Source organism: Danio rerio, chromosome 23 (genome assembly GCF_049306965.1).
Source record: "Danio rerio strain Tuebingen ecotype United States chromosome 23, GRCz12tu, whole genome shotgun sequence".
Lineage (NCBI taxonomy): Eukaryota > Metazoa > Chordata > Actinopteri > Cypriniformes > Danionidae > Danio > Danio rerio.
Window position 1 is genome coordinate 8,646,928 of NC_133198.1, and position 18,073 is coordinate 8,665,000.

General features: G+C 38.3%; 1 protein-coding gene across 7 annotated transcripts in view; it reads right to left on the reverse strand.

Annotated features, from left to right (window-relative positions):
• The window catches only part of oprl1 (opiate receptor-like 1), a 318,025-nt gene that overhangs the window by 273,762 nt on the left and 26,190 nt on the right, over nt 1–18,073 (reverse strand). For 3 of the 7 annotated variants that reach the window (XM_073938211.1, XM_073938206.1, XM_073938208.1), the window contains one exon: nt 7,002–7,038. The exons of the other annotated variants lie outside the window; for them this stretch is intronic. The gene's annotated coding sequence lies outside the window, so the exon portion shown is untranslated. The remainder of the gene's footprint in view (nt 1–7,001; nt 7,039–18,073) is intronic. 7 annotated transcript variants of the gene reach the window in all.

Below are 18,073 nucleotides of genomic sequence, written 5' to 3' on the forward strand. Positions count from 1 at the left end.
GCGTGCTGCAAAACGTCAAAACGACGCAAGCGCCAAGCTGAAACTAGCAAACAACAATTGCGCCGCACCTTGCGCCACATTGTGCTGGGTGTATGATATGGCCCTTGGGGTCAAAACGAACGGTCAGCTTTCATTAAAATGTATTTCTGTGCAAACAAAGTTAAAGGGGGCAGCATGGTGACTAGTGGTTAGCCCTGTGGCCTCATAGCAAGAAGGTCGCTGGTTCGAGCCCTAGCTGGGCCAGTTGACATATCTGTGTGGAATTTGCATGGAGTTTCCTCCTGGTGCTCTGGTTTGCCCCACAGTCCAGAGACATGTGTTGAAGGTGCTAGGTGTGCTATAGGAATGAGTGTGTTTGGGTGTTTCCAAATACTAGGTTGCAGCTGGAAGGGCATCCGCTGCGGAAGACATAAGCTGGAATAGTTGGTGGTTCATTCCGCTGTGGCGACATCTGAAATGGAGACCTGAGGCTGATTTATACTTCTGCATCAAGCGTACTTGTGGGCTCCAGCACAGCCTACGTGTGGACGCACAGCCCTCGCCATGGCCCTCGCCATGGCATGACGCGCTCCTTTCAAACAATGTAACTACACGTCGCAACAACACATAGCTCTGGCTTGGATTGGTTGGCTTGGTAATACTGACGAGTGTGAGCGGAAATGAGAGCCAGGTGAGCCAGATGCAGCGAGTAAGTAAAGTAAGTAAAGGTTTATTTATATAGCACTTTTCCCAGACATTGAGTCACAAAGTGCTTTACAATAAGATAAAACAACTAAGAACACATGACAATAAAATAAGACATGTTAAAACATATTAAAACTAATTCCAAATACAGAAACACGAATACTGTTAATTAAAAGCTAGACCAAAAAGGTGCATCTTCAAATGCTTTCTAAAAAGTTAAACTAATCCCAGAGTTCTCAGTGCTATCGGGAGAGAGTTCCTGAGCCGTGGGGCCACCACACAGAAAGCACGGTCACCTTTAGGCCGTACTCACACTAGGTACAGTTGCCTCGAACCGGGCCAAAGCACGCTTGTCCCCCCTCCCGTCTCCCCCGATGCCTCTCACTCACCTCGGCACGCTTACGTCATCGGTGCTGTGCTGTTCAGTGGAAAGCGCTCTCACTCAGCAGCACAGTGGAGATTTATCTAGTTATATTGTGTCAGTTGTTTGATATGCAGTGACATGCAGTCAAATATTTCACCAAACAGTCCTTAGGGATGCGGTGACACGCAGTCAGATATTTTGCCGAACAGATCCGCCACTTTTGGCGCTCATAATCATAAAGCTCTCGTGCTGCAGGAATGAGGAGGTCTGCTGAAGGTGCGCAGCTGTCGTGCAGTGAAGGGTTTGCGCCTTTAAAAATCTATGGCAGTTTGCGTTTATTGAACAGTAAGATTGATTAATAAATCCATATGAAACAGTCCCTTAAAAGTCACGTCTCGCTTTAAGTTTTGGGCTTTGGTTTTGCCAAGACCAAGTGAACCGCGCTCAGGCCCACCTCTTCCAACTGGGCCAGGGCCGGCCAAGTGAACTGTGCTTGAGCCTGATGCAGCGCACTCACACTTCTCAAACGATCCGAGAAACGGGCCAGGGCACGGTACTGATGGCATAGTGTGAGTAGGCCCTTAGTCTTAAGACGAATTCTGAAATACATGCACATAAACTATAAAAATGAAACAAAATCAGGAACATGCAAATGTTTTATACATTCTAATTGCTACATTACTTAACATTTTTAAGTGTCATTTGCAACATTTTTTTTTAAATTTACAAACAAATAGAACATATTAGTTTTAAACACACACACAGACAAACACACACAAAAAGGAAGAGGATGTTATGGGAACTTAAAAAGAAGATTGAGGAATATAGAAAAGCAGTTTACTTTTCTGATCTAAGACCCCCTCTGGCTATGATGAGGATGAAGACTTCAGAAATGTAAGCCCCCTTCGATGCAAACCTTTAAAGCACATAGCAACACTTTATATTGAATTCTGAATTGAATGGGTACCCAGAGCAGCGAGGTCTGGACAGGAGGTTATGTAGACCCTGTTGGTATTTGTCACAAATCCCACAACAGCATTCTGCATTAACAGAGGCTTGAGAAGTCAGAGAAAAATAGTTTTCGGGGGCCTGACCTGCATTTGGCTTACAGAAAGAGAAATGCACGGAATAACAAGAATACCGTGGTGCCCAAGAGCATAGTATTTCTTCTGTGAATCGCAGCGTTGAGTCGGTTTGGGCATGTAGCCCAAGCCCTGCTATTGTATTACCGCTGACCTTCATAGAGAAATGAATATCCAGGTGTACAAAAACATCACATCTGCTCAGATTCATACAGCATCAGAGTCTCTGCTGTTTCCAATACCTCCATAATGGACTGGCAGTGAGTAGTTTGACAGAGCTGAATAATTTAACGCTCTCTACAGTTACTCGGTCCCTACAGTATGCGGCAGGTTTCTGCGGTATGGATAAAGCAATCATGCTGAAATTCCAAATTGCTGACTAACTGCTCAATTGATTGATAATTCCACCAGGCATCAGTCCTCAATTATCTGCAACTCAGCTATATGTTAATAAGCCGACGCTCATAAACCTGTATACCAAGGATTTGTTGGCACAGGCACAGCAATTGATCAATTGAGTGTAAATAGCTGGATGCCTATTGATCTTGATCAGTTACGCTATAACTGAGGGATTGTTAAAGAAAGAGTGACTTTACATCTGCAATTCTTTTTTAGTTTAGTTTGATTTCTTTTAATATTCTTTATTATTCTCTTTTTAATTGTCAGTTTCATTAGGCTACTTTTTTTTTTAAAGATTTTATATTACTCTTTATTTTACTTATGGTCAGACAAAAGCTGATGTTAATGATTGAAGTAGAGAAGTAGTATCATCATCAACTGCCAAAGTTCAGTTCCAATATTCAAGACCTCAAGAAGAGAGGATGCGTAAAGTGTTCTGAAGTGTTCTTGATATCTAGAATGCATCGATACAGACTTAGATCTCTATTTTGAAGATCTAGGCACAAAGTCTAAATCCACTTTTGCTATTTTAAGGATGAAAAAATATGGCTTGTGTCATGGTCTCACAGGGTTGTGCTTATTCTCTAAATGAGTTATGGGTTAAGTTTTGAGCATAACGTGCATTAAACCAATCAGAGTCTCATCTCCCATCCCCTTTAGGAGACAGTTGCTTTACGCCATGGCAGACATTGTAAGTAGAAAAAAAATTACGATTCACTGCTGAGAAAATACTTAAACAGACCATCTGTGTGAGGGTAAAGAATGAGCCTCCTCCATTCAACCTCTTTACTTTCTCTTTCTTTTTACTTTTTACTCCTTTACTTTCGTGGAAAAGAAAATGGTGTTGTACGCACTCGATTCAAGAAATCCATCAGCCGACATATTTAATTTTGTTTGATAAGCGCAAAGATTTGTTTCAAAACTATTTCTAAATTCAGTTCTAATTTCTAGCAAACAAATAAATAAACAATAATAATGAAGTGTGCTCAAAAGAACGCAGTTATATCCAAACACTTGTCCTATTGTTATGCCCCATATGCTGATCCATATGTCTCCAAAACCCAACAGATAGACAAATCTAAACTTGTTTTTATTAAAACAAATATACATATGCATACAATAAATAACAACAACAATAAAAAAAGCAAATTGTCATAAATAAACTGAAAAAAGACCACGAGAAGAAGGCATAGAGGCACTGTTTTTTTATTTTTATGTAGAAAAGAATATATATATATATATTTTTTTTTTATATTTTAATCCTTTTATTCTTTTTCATTTGTTAAGATATTTGTGTGTAGCTGTACATCCTTTGTGTATTAAGCAAAGGTGCACAGCTAATGTGTTCTGCGCTGGACTTTAGACCAGCTCCATTGCACATTGTAGTTCCTTAAAACACCTCCTTTCTAGACCAGAACACCCATGACTCCAGAAAGCAGCACAAATGAATTTGCTATTTACAGAACGCGAGTTGTGTTGGTCTGAAAATAGCAACAAATCACGCCAAACACGCCTTGTCCCTTATATCAGGGGTTTTCAAACTGTGGGTCGCACAGTGAACGAAGGTGGGTCGCGCAACGTCACATAGCTGCAGCTATATTTACATTGCGGGGAATCAAAAGCAGTATGATTGACGGCAATAATTTAAAAACCTCTTCCCCTAAAAATATCTAAAGTGTATTTCCTATAAAAAGACAAAGCTGGTTATGTTTCACAGCTGTCTTTTTCTTTTTTTTCACTCGACATTACGAGCATTGCTCCGTTTGAGCTCTCGCAATCTGCATTTAGCCGGTAGAGCTCGCGCAGAGCGGAGCTCTCGGTAAGGGTAAAAGTGCTTATTAAAAGTGCTTATTGTTTTCGTTTTTTTTTTTTTTTTTTTGCTCTGTCCTGCGTGTTTTATTTTAAACACTACTAATTTTCTCTTAAATGAGCACAAACAGTTACTAAAGTAGTCGAATGCTTCATTATAGATCTGTGCATTCTTACATTAACACTTCTGTTATCAAACAAAACACAATGATTCATTTGCTGCTCTTCACTAAATAGCTATAGTAACTTTAATCAATATGCAAATACAATTAAAAGTGAAATAGATTTTATAGCTTTATTTAATTTCTGTATAGGCCATTGATTTTAATTGGCTAAACCTTTTATTTTATTGTCAATATTTTCTAATGTTTGCTATGTATTCTATCATTGGAAGCTATTTGTTGTCCCATATTTTGTACATACCAACGTTGACAGATTGCTAATCAATAAATAGCTATAGTGCTATCTGTTAGTTTTAACATCAGCTAATGTTATGGAAGGGCATAGATGTTATGTAAAATAGTAATAGTAATGTAACTACCCCCATCATTCCTTCCTCAAGCAAATGTGTAAATATTAGATCTATTCAGCAATAATGTTAATTGCATTGGCATATTTATCTGACGTTTTCCCAGCTTGTAGTATTCGATCAAAAAGCTATTTAGTTTCTTATCACTATACACTAGCAGAGGAATTTACTGCAATGTGATGGGGCTTGATCATAATCCAGGGGCTTGATCAAAGGTTGATCATATTCTCTTCTAAAAAAAGAACAGTATCTTTTTCAACAAAAAAATGATCACAGTTCCAGCCAGCATCCCACAAAAAGCACTTCAAGCCTGATTTTGTGCATATCAAATCGCAAAATCCAAAAAGCCGCACACCATATATTTTTGACTGCTTTGAATGGATAATTTTTTTTACCCATTTTTCCATATTAAAATATTATGGTGGGTCTTGAGATTAAATTACTTGCCTAGGTGGGTCCTGGAATAAAAAAAGTTTGGGAATCCCTGCCTTATATGATAGGGCCCTTGAGTGCAAAACTCGCTCGAGAAGTCCCATAAGTCGTTGCGGCTGAACAAAGGTGGAAAACGCATTATTTAAATAGATTTATTATTAAAGTTTAGAGAAATAACTTACAGTATTTATCTCAGGAGTTTCCCTAAATGAGACGGTGAAAGTAAACATTACCATGAAAACCTTAATAAAAGGTAAAAACACCATAAGGTTGTTTATTTGCAGAAATCTGTATTAAAATCTATTTATTTGTATTGTGCAATGAATATTTGTAAGGTTTTTGTGCATGCTATCTATATTGAAAAGGGGTGAAAGATCCTTGTATAAATGCTGTAATGTTTAAATAATTTTCCCTTAAAAATGCGTGCGAGTCATGTGACCATTTGGAAGAATGCAGCATCTCATTCCTCAGAGGCCGCGTTCTGTGTTATCGCTGTGTTATTGCTGTCTCCCGAGTACATTCTTTTGAGGTTACCTGGCAAGAACGGTCTTCACGAGAACACAAGTGCGTTCTCTGCATGCTTGCAATTAAGAAAAGCCACTCGCTTGTTATAAGAAGAGAGACTCCTTACATGCTTGGTAAAACCATTAAGATGGTATTTGTTACATTGATAACAAAACATGCATAGTTAATTCAAAAATGAAATTCACCTTTAAATCCTATTTCATCAAAAATTTCTCTCCATTTCGACTCCTTGTCAATATTTTTGTAGTAGCAGCTTTACATTCATTTTGCTTCAATGCATATTTGTTAGTAGCATGCGCTCACCAACAATATCAATCATCCATCCATCACACAAGCCTAAAGCACTCAATTAGTTTGATCAGGTGTTTTTAATTAGAATTGGAACTAAACTGTGCAGAACTGAGGCCCTTCAGGAACTAAGTTTGACACCTGTGCTTTAATGGTAAGGTATTAAAATTGGCATGAAATGGAAGTTTGTCTGTTTTTCCAATATCATATTATACTGTACTTTCAGTGGAAACTGTCCTGAAAATAGAATGTATGTATATGTAGGGCGGTGCTTGATTTTGTACTTTAAGAACTGATTGGTTCATTGGAAGATGGTGTTGCTAACAAAACAAAAGAAGATTAACAAATGGATGAAGGCGAGTATGTAAATAGGCATGAGTAAAAATCGTTCCAATGTGTGTTGGCTTTAACTATTGATCTACTCTAAAAAATTATGGTAAGTCTGTGAAAAAACCCTTTGCCCATTTTTTCCTGTATGTGTTTGTAGTTTTCTTCAGGAGGTTTGGGCAGAAGGTTCTTACAGTTCCTCTGATAAAAAAGCAGATCCTTTCGATTTGATTCTTTATTAAAAGCAAATGAGCAAACCTCAACCTGCTAATTGTCTTTGAATTCCTGCTCTTGGGAACAGTAATCATTATCAATCAATATTATTGTGACTGAAACAAACATGTGTAAAGACTAGACCTATTGAAAATAATTAAACTATTATTAGGTTCAGCACAGCCATTTTAAACCTGCATGTGTAAGGTATTCAGTGTTATCTGCTTCCAATTATACTTTAAAGTATTGACGTCATTTTAGTAATTGCTATTATAAATAGTTTTTATAATCCTATTTAAATTAATAAAGTTATAGATGAAAAATGGAAATTCTGTCATCGTTTACTCACCATTTTCTTGTTCCAAACTTGTTTGACTTTGCTTCGTCTGTTGAACACAAAAGAAGATATTTTTTAGAAAGCTGGAAAGATGTAATCATTGACTTCCATGGTATTTGTCTTTTCTTCTATGGATTTTAATGTTTTTCAGCATTCTTCAAAATATCTTCTTTTATGTTTAATAGAAGAAAAAAAAACCTTAACAGGTTTATAACCACTTAGGGTTCAGCAAATAGTGAGCAAATTAAAGAGCCCCTATTATGGGTTTTTGAAAATGACCTTCCATGCAGTGTGGTGAAGTGTCCAGCTAAGGTTTAAATCTGAAAGTGTGCGGTGTTTAAAACTACTGATTCATCTATAAAAGAGTCGACTCATAGAGGTTCGAATGAATTGCCATTGTAACAAATCTTTAGTCATGTCGGCATGACATCGATATGGAACTCAAGTCCCGCCAATTTGTTATGTGCGCCAACCAGGGAAAATTTAAACTTCCAGGCCCAACCACAAACACTGTAGCAGATTTCGGTTGAATCAAGTTGCATAGACACTGTGCTCTGAAGTGTGAGGTAAAGTTTGTGTTATTTTCCCTACCCAAACATGTGATGAGGCTGTGAAGAGTTAAGTTTATTTTTGCAAAAATACCTCAGCATTATAGTTCTAACCTTATGCTGGGTTCTTGTAATTTTTCTGACGAGTGCTTCAGCAATCTACACTCTTAAAATGGGGCATTCATCGGCCATTTGTTAAAGGAATGATCAGAAAAGACTATTGATATATGGGACTTTGTCAGAGCTTGACAGGAACTTCACAGTAAACAGTTCATGGTTCAGTTTCTTCCTCCAATTCGCAAATGTGATTAAAAGAGTTGCCTCCTTGTTTTCTTTAGCTTTTGTGTTTTGTTACTTGTAACCGGTTGTACCGTATCTGGTTAACACTTCTCATTTTGCGTCTAAAGCCACGTTGAAAACGATATGTGTACCGTTTTGTTTACAGATTTAAATGTGTTTGTGAGCTCGCGATCTACTGCTGTTTGTTGTTGCTATGGCCACAGTCAGCTGTTCCTGCGGAGGTCAAGTTTCAAAATAATTTAGCTTTTGCCACTGCGTGGATTAATACTGAATGTGTGTCACTGTTTTCACTCATAGTTAAGAATAGATAAATATGTGGTGTTAAACTGCATTGCTTTAATGCACACCAGCATTGGACTCACACATACACTCTGCACTCTGACTACTTCAAAATTGTTGATATATAATTGTTGCCATATTGTGCATTTCTTTCTGTCTCGCACTGAATGCTGTCGACCAACCACAACTGACTGGGTCATCAGACCAATCAGTGCAGATTAGCATCCTGCTAAGGATGGGTTTAGGAACAAATGAATTACTGAACTAATCATATGGGAGTTGTTGGGGTTAATTATGTAAAAATAAATGCATATTATAAGACAATGAAAGTGGTTTTTGACCTTGCATGGCCATCAGCCTGTTGTTGGAGACCCCAAAACCAAAATATGATCCTTTTTAATGCATATTAGAGGCTCTTTAACATTTTTTGGGTGAACTATACCTTTAACAATCTCAAACACAACAGTTGTATGTTTTACTGCACATAAACATCAGACATACACTATTCAAGAAACAGCAAAAGTACTACATATGTCTAGTACAACACGGATAATAGCTTACATCCATGCTGAAAAAAAACAATGTAGGCTATTTCTTTTCTGAAACTGGATTTCACACCATGGCAGCACAGAAACAGCAGTACTTGCTTGAACCACATGCAGCACATTTATTTTTCAGCTGAGCAAAACAAACCTTAGAGCAAATGCATGTATTTACTTGCATTTCTCGATCAGGCAACCAGTAAGAACCATTTGAGTTCTCCCACAGATGTCTCTGTGATTTAAACAAGTTTAAAGAGATAAAGCAGTGCTGACATTACTTAACAGCCTTGACATGAACAAGTGGAAAAATCACTACAGCACAATGAACGAATCGAATTAGAATAGCTTTTGTGATCACAGAAATTAAATAATTATGACAGAAATGTCAGATATTCATTTTTTAATTAATTCAAGGCATGAATTAAAGGTACAATAACATATAACAGCAGTATTTTAGTTATTAAGCCTTTTAAGGTAAGTTACATAAAAGCTGATTCAATGTTCTTCCGTGGACTGTCCTTCAACTGACATTTATATTAAAGTGAACTGAATCAGCTCTTATTAAAAAACAAAAGCACACCAACATTGCCAACATTCCAACATTCTACCACTACTCTGCTGCCTGTATGATATGTTGAATATGTTCAACCATTTGAAATATTATGTTTTATTTTATTTTTTTTCATACAGCTGCTTTGACACAATCTTGTAAAAGTGCTACAGAAATAAAGATGACCTGACTTGAATGGTACCGTTGTAGTCTTTATTAAAAGTGCAGCTCACTTCCAAAATGAAATTCCGTTATTGTTTACTCACCCTCTATTTGTTCTAAAGCTTCGAGTTTCTTACTTCTATTGAACAAAAAATAAAAAAATGCTAATATCTGACCAGTTGATGATCACTGTAGACTTCCATAGTAGAGGAAAAAATACTATGGAAGTCAATAGTGACCAGTCATTCTGAAAGTGAACTATTCAGTTTCCTTTTCTGGTTTTACTTTAATGTTCGTTAAAGTGTCGCCAACTATTTTCAATGAAAAGGCGCTAAGCTCTGCCTGAAAAGTCACTAAATGTTGCTAGATTATGTCATACATTAATTTGCATATTACTGACTTCATCAAGTCCAACCGTTTCTGTTTGTTTAACAGCCCATGGATAATAAAGGGATATTTATATTTTTTTTCCACTGCGCTTTATGTGTGCATGTAATATGAACTAAGGCCAAATTTACACTGCACTGTTCAAGTGACTCAATTCCGATTTTTTTTCTCCCATGTGGCACAGATTGGAAATGACCCATATACGTGTATGCAGGAACAAATCACATGGATTCCGATTTACTCAAATCATATGTGGAAATGTATCCGATATGAATCAGATCTCTGTTCTCGTGTCTCCAGTGTAAGCAGGTTGATCGGATTTTCACCTGTCAATGTGAGTCGCCAGTCATTAGAAACCGTAGCGAATGACGTCAAGTCTGACACTTTCTTTTCAGAACAGACTTCAGTAGAGTCCCAAACCTTAAATATCATACACAAGGACTTAAACAGCTTTTATATTGTCATATAGCACAAGTATTTAAGCATGTTAACGAGAGCAAGAGAGCGCAATGTCCGCCACGTAACCAATATAAAAAGATATAAAACTAGTACATACATCACATGCAAATCACGCCATGGACATTACATTAAGATGCCTAAAGGTTTTTAAAACAGCGAACAGATTAAATACAGGAATAGACAAAAAAGCACTCTTTAATTATGAGCTGTTTGTCCGCGGCCGCTCTTTTTTTTTTCCCTGGTCATTGCGCCTTTGCTGTGTAAATGCAGACAATCAGATAAGAGTCACTTTTAAAAGAGGATGTAAGCAGGTCATCAAAAAAAATAACCAGATACAGTCACAAAATCGGAATTGACCATCAAGATCTGCAGTGTAAATGCAGCCTTAATGTATTGCTGTTTGAATGCAGTGTATCCGTACAGATGTGTAGTGAATTTGTATCTCTAAGAAGTAATCTCAAACAAGTTCTCAAACGGTCACTAAAATATCTGTGATTGTGAACAAGAAAAGAATAAACAGTCAAATTTAATTGTTTAATTTAAAACAAAGGAGAAGCAGGTCGGTTTGACTGTACAAGGAAAATACCTCACACTCGTGGTGCTTAATCATTTGACATCGGTTCGCAGAGGGGGGGGGGGGGGGGGGGGATGGGTAGGTGATCTGCTCTCAGGCTGCAGGTGGGAGAGACTGCTGCACTAGGACTGGGCCACTGGGAAAGTGCTCTAAAGCCTGGTTTATACTTCTGCGTCAAGTGACCGGCGTAACCCACGGCGCATGCAACGCGTGTAACTGTCTCTGTTAGTCTGTATTAACACTTCCGAAACGCTGGTTGGCAGTGAGGTGTAAATGTTCCTCTGTGTCGAGTTTCTTCGCTGCTGTTTTGTTTTCCTGAACGCTTCCGGGATGTACAAGTGGCTCAAACTCGCTCATTTTGAGGCAGGAACCGGCGGACGTGCAACAGATTTAACTATGAGGTAAACACAAAACAAAACTTTCCATCCCGAGCTCCTTCACGGGACTCCACACTTGTAAACAATTGCTCCATCAGGCTCGCACCATTCACGCGGCTCTCGGTCCCGCCCAGACTCGTCAGCGCTACCAAGCCGACCAATCACAGAGCTTGCGCTACGCGTTGTTGCGATGTGTAGTTACATTTTTTGAGAGGTGCACGTCAGCGACGCCGACGGCCACGGCGAAGGGCTATGCGTCAGCGCCATAGCATATGCCGGCATTTGACGCAGAAGTATAAATCAGCCTTATGGCAGAGGTGGGGCCGATGGCACCACCCGCAGCTCATGAAGAAATGTAGGAATAGTACAGTTTGGACACATCTATAAAAGTATTTAGTAACACCCAAAAAAATGGCTTGATTTGTCGCTAATCGCTTAAAAAAAAATTTACGCTACCGGGGGGGGGGGGGTCTAAAAAGTCACTAAATATAGCGATAAAGTCACTAAGTTGGCAACACTGGTTAGTTAAAGTCTGTTTTGTTGTATTTATTATTTTATTGTTTTTTTTTGTTCTTTCCATTCCTAATTTTACAAATATCCTTGTAGTCTTTAATCATTTTAATTTATGTAAAACGTAATTATACTATATACTGTACAGTATCTGTAAAACTGACTGCATAACTGCCACAATCACCAGTGATCTAGTATTAGCAGACTGCTGAAGTACTACAAATCTTTCACCCATCATGCACCTCACACACTCACCAGTTCCAGTTCTCTCCCTGATTTCACACACACATAGTTAGAAACGAATCACAGACTGATTACATGGACTATATAGTCACCTCACACACATATTGTTGAGTCTTGTTATATGTTTGTCTGTAACATTACAAAGCATACTTTACCCTAGCCTTGCCATGTCTCCTGACCCTTGTTTTGCAGTGGTGGCAAAGCAAGGCCTCATGGAACAGCTTCAGCAAAGAAACAGCTGCAAAAATTGAGGTGTTAAACCCCTACGTTATAGAGTTGAGGTTTCAAGCAAATTTTGAAGCGGTGAGTTCCTAACTTGCATGTAGAAATGATGGGTTTGAATTCAGGGTGATGCAGCTACAGATGTTAGTTTTAAAATGCTCTGTTCTTGTAATGTGTTTTGTTTTAACATTGGTCTGGCATCCGAATGAACACTTCGTAAATAAACATGTCTTGTTTTGGTCATAAATAAATATAATTAAATATGTCAAGTCATACTTTAAGAGTATTTGTACTAGGCAGAATTCGAACTTGGGCCATTTGCAGTTATTCTCTGCACACCCCTATCCGTTAGGCTATTTGACTTTTTCCGACCACGTCTGTCAAATGCAGATTCACCAGGGGCCTCATGTATCAATGCTGCGTACGCACAAAAACTTTGCGTACGCCAGGTTTCACGCTCAGAATCGCACACGTTTGGATTTACTAACAATGAACTGAACGTGGGAATGTGCGCAGCTCCAGACCAGCTTTATGGCTGGCGTACGCACATTTTTTGTGCGTGTCTGTTTTATTTCCATTGGCGACTCCTAGAGGCAGTTGTGTTAAATTCCTCTCTACAAAGTGTCTTTAAGCCTTGCAATGGCAGCTGTATGAGACGGGTTCATTTAGCAAGTATATAAGGTTTCCATACCATACAGTTGACCAGCGAAACATTAAAGCGCAATTTGCAGCGGTCGCCTGTTTTCCCAATGTAATCTGAGCTATCTACTGCACACACATTGCTATAAAGACACTATCTGAAGATGAATTTGCATACGCGAATCAGAAACATTTCCATTCAATAAATGTGCAAATAAAATATGATGCACAGACTTAAATGATTCCTACTTGTCTTTCTCGTGATAAATAGTAGGCAAAATCTGATATGTAGCGGGGGAAAAAAAGAATGAGTTCATCAGACGCTGTATTCGAACCGAGTTAATGCTCAAACGTGTCAAAACATAATGACATGTGTCTTACGAGCTGCGCAACTGAGACTGTTATAGGTACTGCAACATTTTTCACCTATAAACCACACTATTTCCTTTCTAATTCACTCAGTAGCGATGTTCAGACCCAACTGTGTTAACTGCATCAGCTAAACTCTCCCACTCTATTTTTTTCTTTTGTTGTTATTTCCGGTGGACAAATTTGCAAATAACACCCCTTTTCTCCGGTCTACCACCGAAAGCAGCACCTCCAATTCACATTCTGTTCAAAGTTTCCCTTCTTGCTTGCTTTTGCCATTGCTTTTTCGTTGGGTTTAGCCAAAGTAGAGTCATTAGCATATTCATACAGGGGAGGAGGCAGGGAGGGGTTTTGTGCTGGTGCATGTTGCGCGCAGTTTCACGTTCATTCAGATGTACAAAAAAATATGCGTGGAATTCAGCGTACGCAGTGTTTCATACATCTGAATTTTTTTCTGCGTACGCACATTTACAGCTTTGTGCGTACGTAATGTTTTAGTATGATTTCCACGCAAGTCTTAGTACATGAGGCCCCAGGTCTCTAAACACTTCTGAAATGGCCGATGCTTTGAATCGCTTAATCATATGACCTGGGGCCTCATGTATCAACGCTGCGTACGCACAAAAACTTTGCGTACGCCAGGTTTCACGCTCAGAATCGCTCACGTTTGGATTTACTAACAATGAACTGAACGTGGGAATGTGCGCAGCTCCAGACCAGCTTTATGGCTGGCGTACGCACATTTTTTGTGCGTGTCTGTTTTATTTCCATTGGCAACTCCTAGAGGCAGTTGTGTTAAATTCCTCTCTACAAAGTGTCTGATCCTTGCAATGGCAGCTGTATGAGACGGGTTCATATAGTAGGTATGTAAGATTTCCATACCATACAGTTGACCAGCTAAACATTAAAGCACAATTTGCAGCGGTCGCCTGTTTTCCCAATGTAATCTGAGCGATCTACTGCACACACATTGCTATAAAGACACTATCTGAAGATGAATTTGCATGCGTGAATCAGAAACATTTCCATTCAATAAATGTGCAAATAAAATATGATGCACAAACTTATTGATGATTCCTACTTGTCTTTCTCTTGATAAATAGTGGGCAAAATCTGATATGTAGCGGGGAAAAAAAGAAATAATTCATTAGACGCTGGATTCGAGCCGAGTTAATGCTCGAATATGTCAGTACATGATCACTTGCTTCTTATGAGGTGCGCCACTGAGACTGCTAAAGGTACTGCAACATTTTTCAGTTATAAACCACACTATTTCTGTTTTAAATGCACTCAGTGCGATGTTCAGACCCAACTGTGTTAACCGTATCAGCTAAACTCTCCCACTCTATTTTTTTCTTTTGTTGTTAATTCCGGAGAACAAACTTGCAAATAACACTGCTTTTCTCCGGTCTACCTCCGAAAGCAGCACCTCCAATTCACATTCTGTTCAAAGTTTCTCTTTTTGCTTGATTTTGCCGTTGCTTTTTCGTTGGGTTTTTCCATTAGCATAGTCATTAGCATATTCATACGGGGGAGGAGGCAGGGAGGGGTTTTGTGCTCGTGCATGTTGCGCTCAGTTTCATGTTCATTCAGATGTACAAAAGAATATGCGTGAGATTCGGCGTACGCAGTGTTTCATACATCTGAATTTTTTCCTGCGTACGCACATTTACAGCTTTGTGCGTACGCAATGTATTAGTAAGATTTCCACGCAAGTCTTTGTACATGAGGCCCCTGGTGTTTTGAAACCCTTCAGTCAGGTGACCTGTGAGTTTTGAATCATCTTAGTCACATGACCTGAGTTTTTCGGATCATGCTTCAATACAGTGTTTTGAAAAACTTGCACTTTGGGATCTAGAGACTGTGTCGCAACGTCAGTTTCAAGTCAGCCATCCTTATTTTTTTGTTCTTTGTTTATCGTGTTTGCCGCCTGCACTGACCACTGCCTGTGACCATGACTACACTTTGAGTACCCACATGTTATCTGTTCCTGTTCACCATTGCCTGTCTGACTGGCTGTAAATAAACTGTGTTTGGACCCTCAAGTCTGTTGTACCCCGACTCCATTGTTACAGTAATAGTCCAAAAAAAATAGACTAGTCATCAAATACACACAAACGAATGACTACACAAGTGAATCTGTCTAATTTGTCTGTTTGATGACTGGTCAATTTTTGGGCAATTGTTAAATTTTAGATGACAAGACATCTATGTTTTAAAATAGAGAAAAAGAAACTGGGAGTACTTGCATTCAGTAGTTAAACCCCTGAAATAGTACAATTCTGCTCACCCACTTTAACATGAAATGTTGCATGAACTGTGCCACTACAAACACTGCTGCGGCACATCTATCATTTCTTCCATTTTCTCATTTCTTATCCTTCTGAAAACTCATTCTCGCTCTGTGCAGTACGGCTCTGCCTCCGTAGACTCTTCAATGTTAGGTTGAAAAAGAAGGCACAAAGCAAATTTAAATGTAAATATCTGTGCCAGCAGTCCCAAAAGTACTGGAAACAACAGCAAAGAAAAATGATTATACTTAATACTCCAACTCGGACTTTAAAGGTTACTTTTCGGTTTGATATTACAAGCTGGGAATAAGTCAATACACGATTTCACCTCCTCTGGGTTATTCCTAACTATTTAAATATCATGGTGGAGATTAATAAGATGGAAATCAATGAAAACCTGCAGTCTTGCTGTCTGCCATGCTTTGCAGTGCTATATCAATGTCAGCAGCTCCAGCATGAGAGATTGAAAAATGAACTGTTTTTTAAAATATACAATTTCAATTTGTACTGTTTGGCCAGTGATTCACACTAACAAATACAAAATACTCATGGATATGTTATGCATTATATGTGTCCATATATTTTGAGCAGAGTTATCTCCAATAGCAGCACTTCTACAGTCCTAATTAATATTCATTCATTTTCTTTTCGGCTTAGTCACTTTATTAATTTGGGGTTGCCACAGCGGAATGAACTACCAACTTATCCAGCATATGTTTTCAGCAGTGTATGCCCTTTCAGGTGCAACCCATCACTGGGAAACCCATACATGCGCTATGGACAATTTGACTTACCTCATACCGCATGTCTTTGGACTTATGGGGGAAACCGGAACACCCGGAGGAAAGCCACACGAACAGGGAGAGAACATGCAAATTCCACACAGAAATGCCAACTGACCTGGCCGAAGCTCGAACCAGCAACCTTCTTGCTGTGAGGCAACATCACTACCTACTGCGCCACCGCGTCGCTCCCTAATTAATATCAATAACAAAATTTCATTCATTCAGTTTCTTTTCAGCTTAGTTCCTTTGTTAATCTGTTATCGCCACAGGGAATTGAACCGCCAACTTATCCAGCATATGTTTTACACAGCCGATGCGCTTCCAGCTGCAATCCAGTACTGGTAATCACCCAAACATTCTCACATGCATACACGTACACTACGGCTAATTTAGCTTACCCAATTCACCTATACTAAATGTGTTTGGACTGTGGGGGAGACCGGAGGAAACCCACGAGAACATGGGGACAACATGCAAACTCCACACAGAAATGCAAACTGACCCAGCCGGGACTCGAAATAGTGACCTTCTTTCTGTCAGGCAACAGTGCTAACCACTGAGCCACCGTGTCTCCCCACAAAAAATATCTAAAACTGAATTATTAACATAAAAACATGTGCTGGATAAGTTGGCAGTTCATTCCGCTGTGGCGACCCCAGATTTATAAAAGAACTAGGCCGAAAAGAAAATGAATAAACAAAACATTAAAGATAACCAGATTATAAATGTTGGTTTTTAATTTGCTTGTTGTCGGTAAGACTCTTTCCAACTTTGCATTTCAATATAACTATTACAGTTAATCTCAAATCAGGTTGAAGAACATGATCCTGAGCTGAATATGATCATGAGCTGTAACAAAGATAAACCAAAACAGAGATTAATGTTCATTTTCACTTTCACAGTTATATAAATATATAAAGTGCTCAGCATAAATGAGTACACCACATTTTGGGAAAGAATATTTTTATTAATTTCTCAGTGAATAAATGTAATATATTTTGGTGCAAAAACAAAACCGTATTATGAAACATAAACAGTATACTTATCAAAATAATTTTTTAAAGTCACCGAACATCTTAAGAAATAGAAAAATAATATATTTAAATTCATGCAAAATAGTGCAAAAAAAAATCATATATAATCATATATTATATTTCATATAATTTAGTTTTTCTTGATTTTTGCTCCTTTTTTTATTCAATATTTTTCTCATATACTCATATCTATTTGGGCTACTGATTTTTAGACTGTTATTGTTATTTATTTTGTTAGATTAGCTCCAGATTTGGCTTCAGTGTTGACTAATTTAATGTATATACACAAACATATTATTGTATATCATCTAATAGAAAATATTAATTTAATTGAGAGTTTTGTGGGGGATTTACTCATATATGCTGAGCAAAATTAAAAATAGGATTTAGAACTGAAGCTGTTTAGCATAATATTTCATGTATGTGTGTATTCTAAGAGCTTTTCTCTTAAACAGCACATTTTTAGTACACGCCATGTACGGAATGCTGCAGTCCAGGCAGCAGGTATATAACTTGGGCCCAATCCCAATTCTACCCCTTAGCCCTTCCCCTTAAAAAAATGCTAAAATAAAAACTGCTATATTTTGCGATCTATAATCCCTAATCATAACTCCTGTATAGCGATCCCACAACATTCTGACACTCAATGACAATTGAATACCCTGTCAGAAAAGTCTAGTGGCTGAGAATGAGCTTTTTACAGTGTCTGCTATAATGTTAATGTTGTTTTTGGTGTGTTTACATTGATTAATATGGCCACTGTGTAAATGCACAGTATAGTTGTGATCTTATTGCCACATTAGATTGTTATGA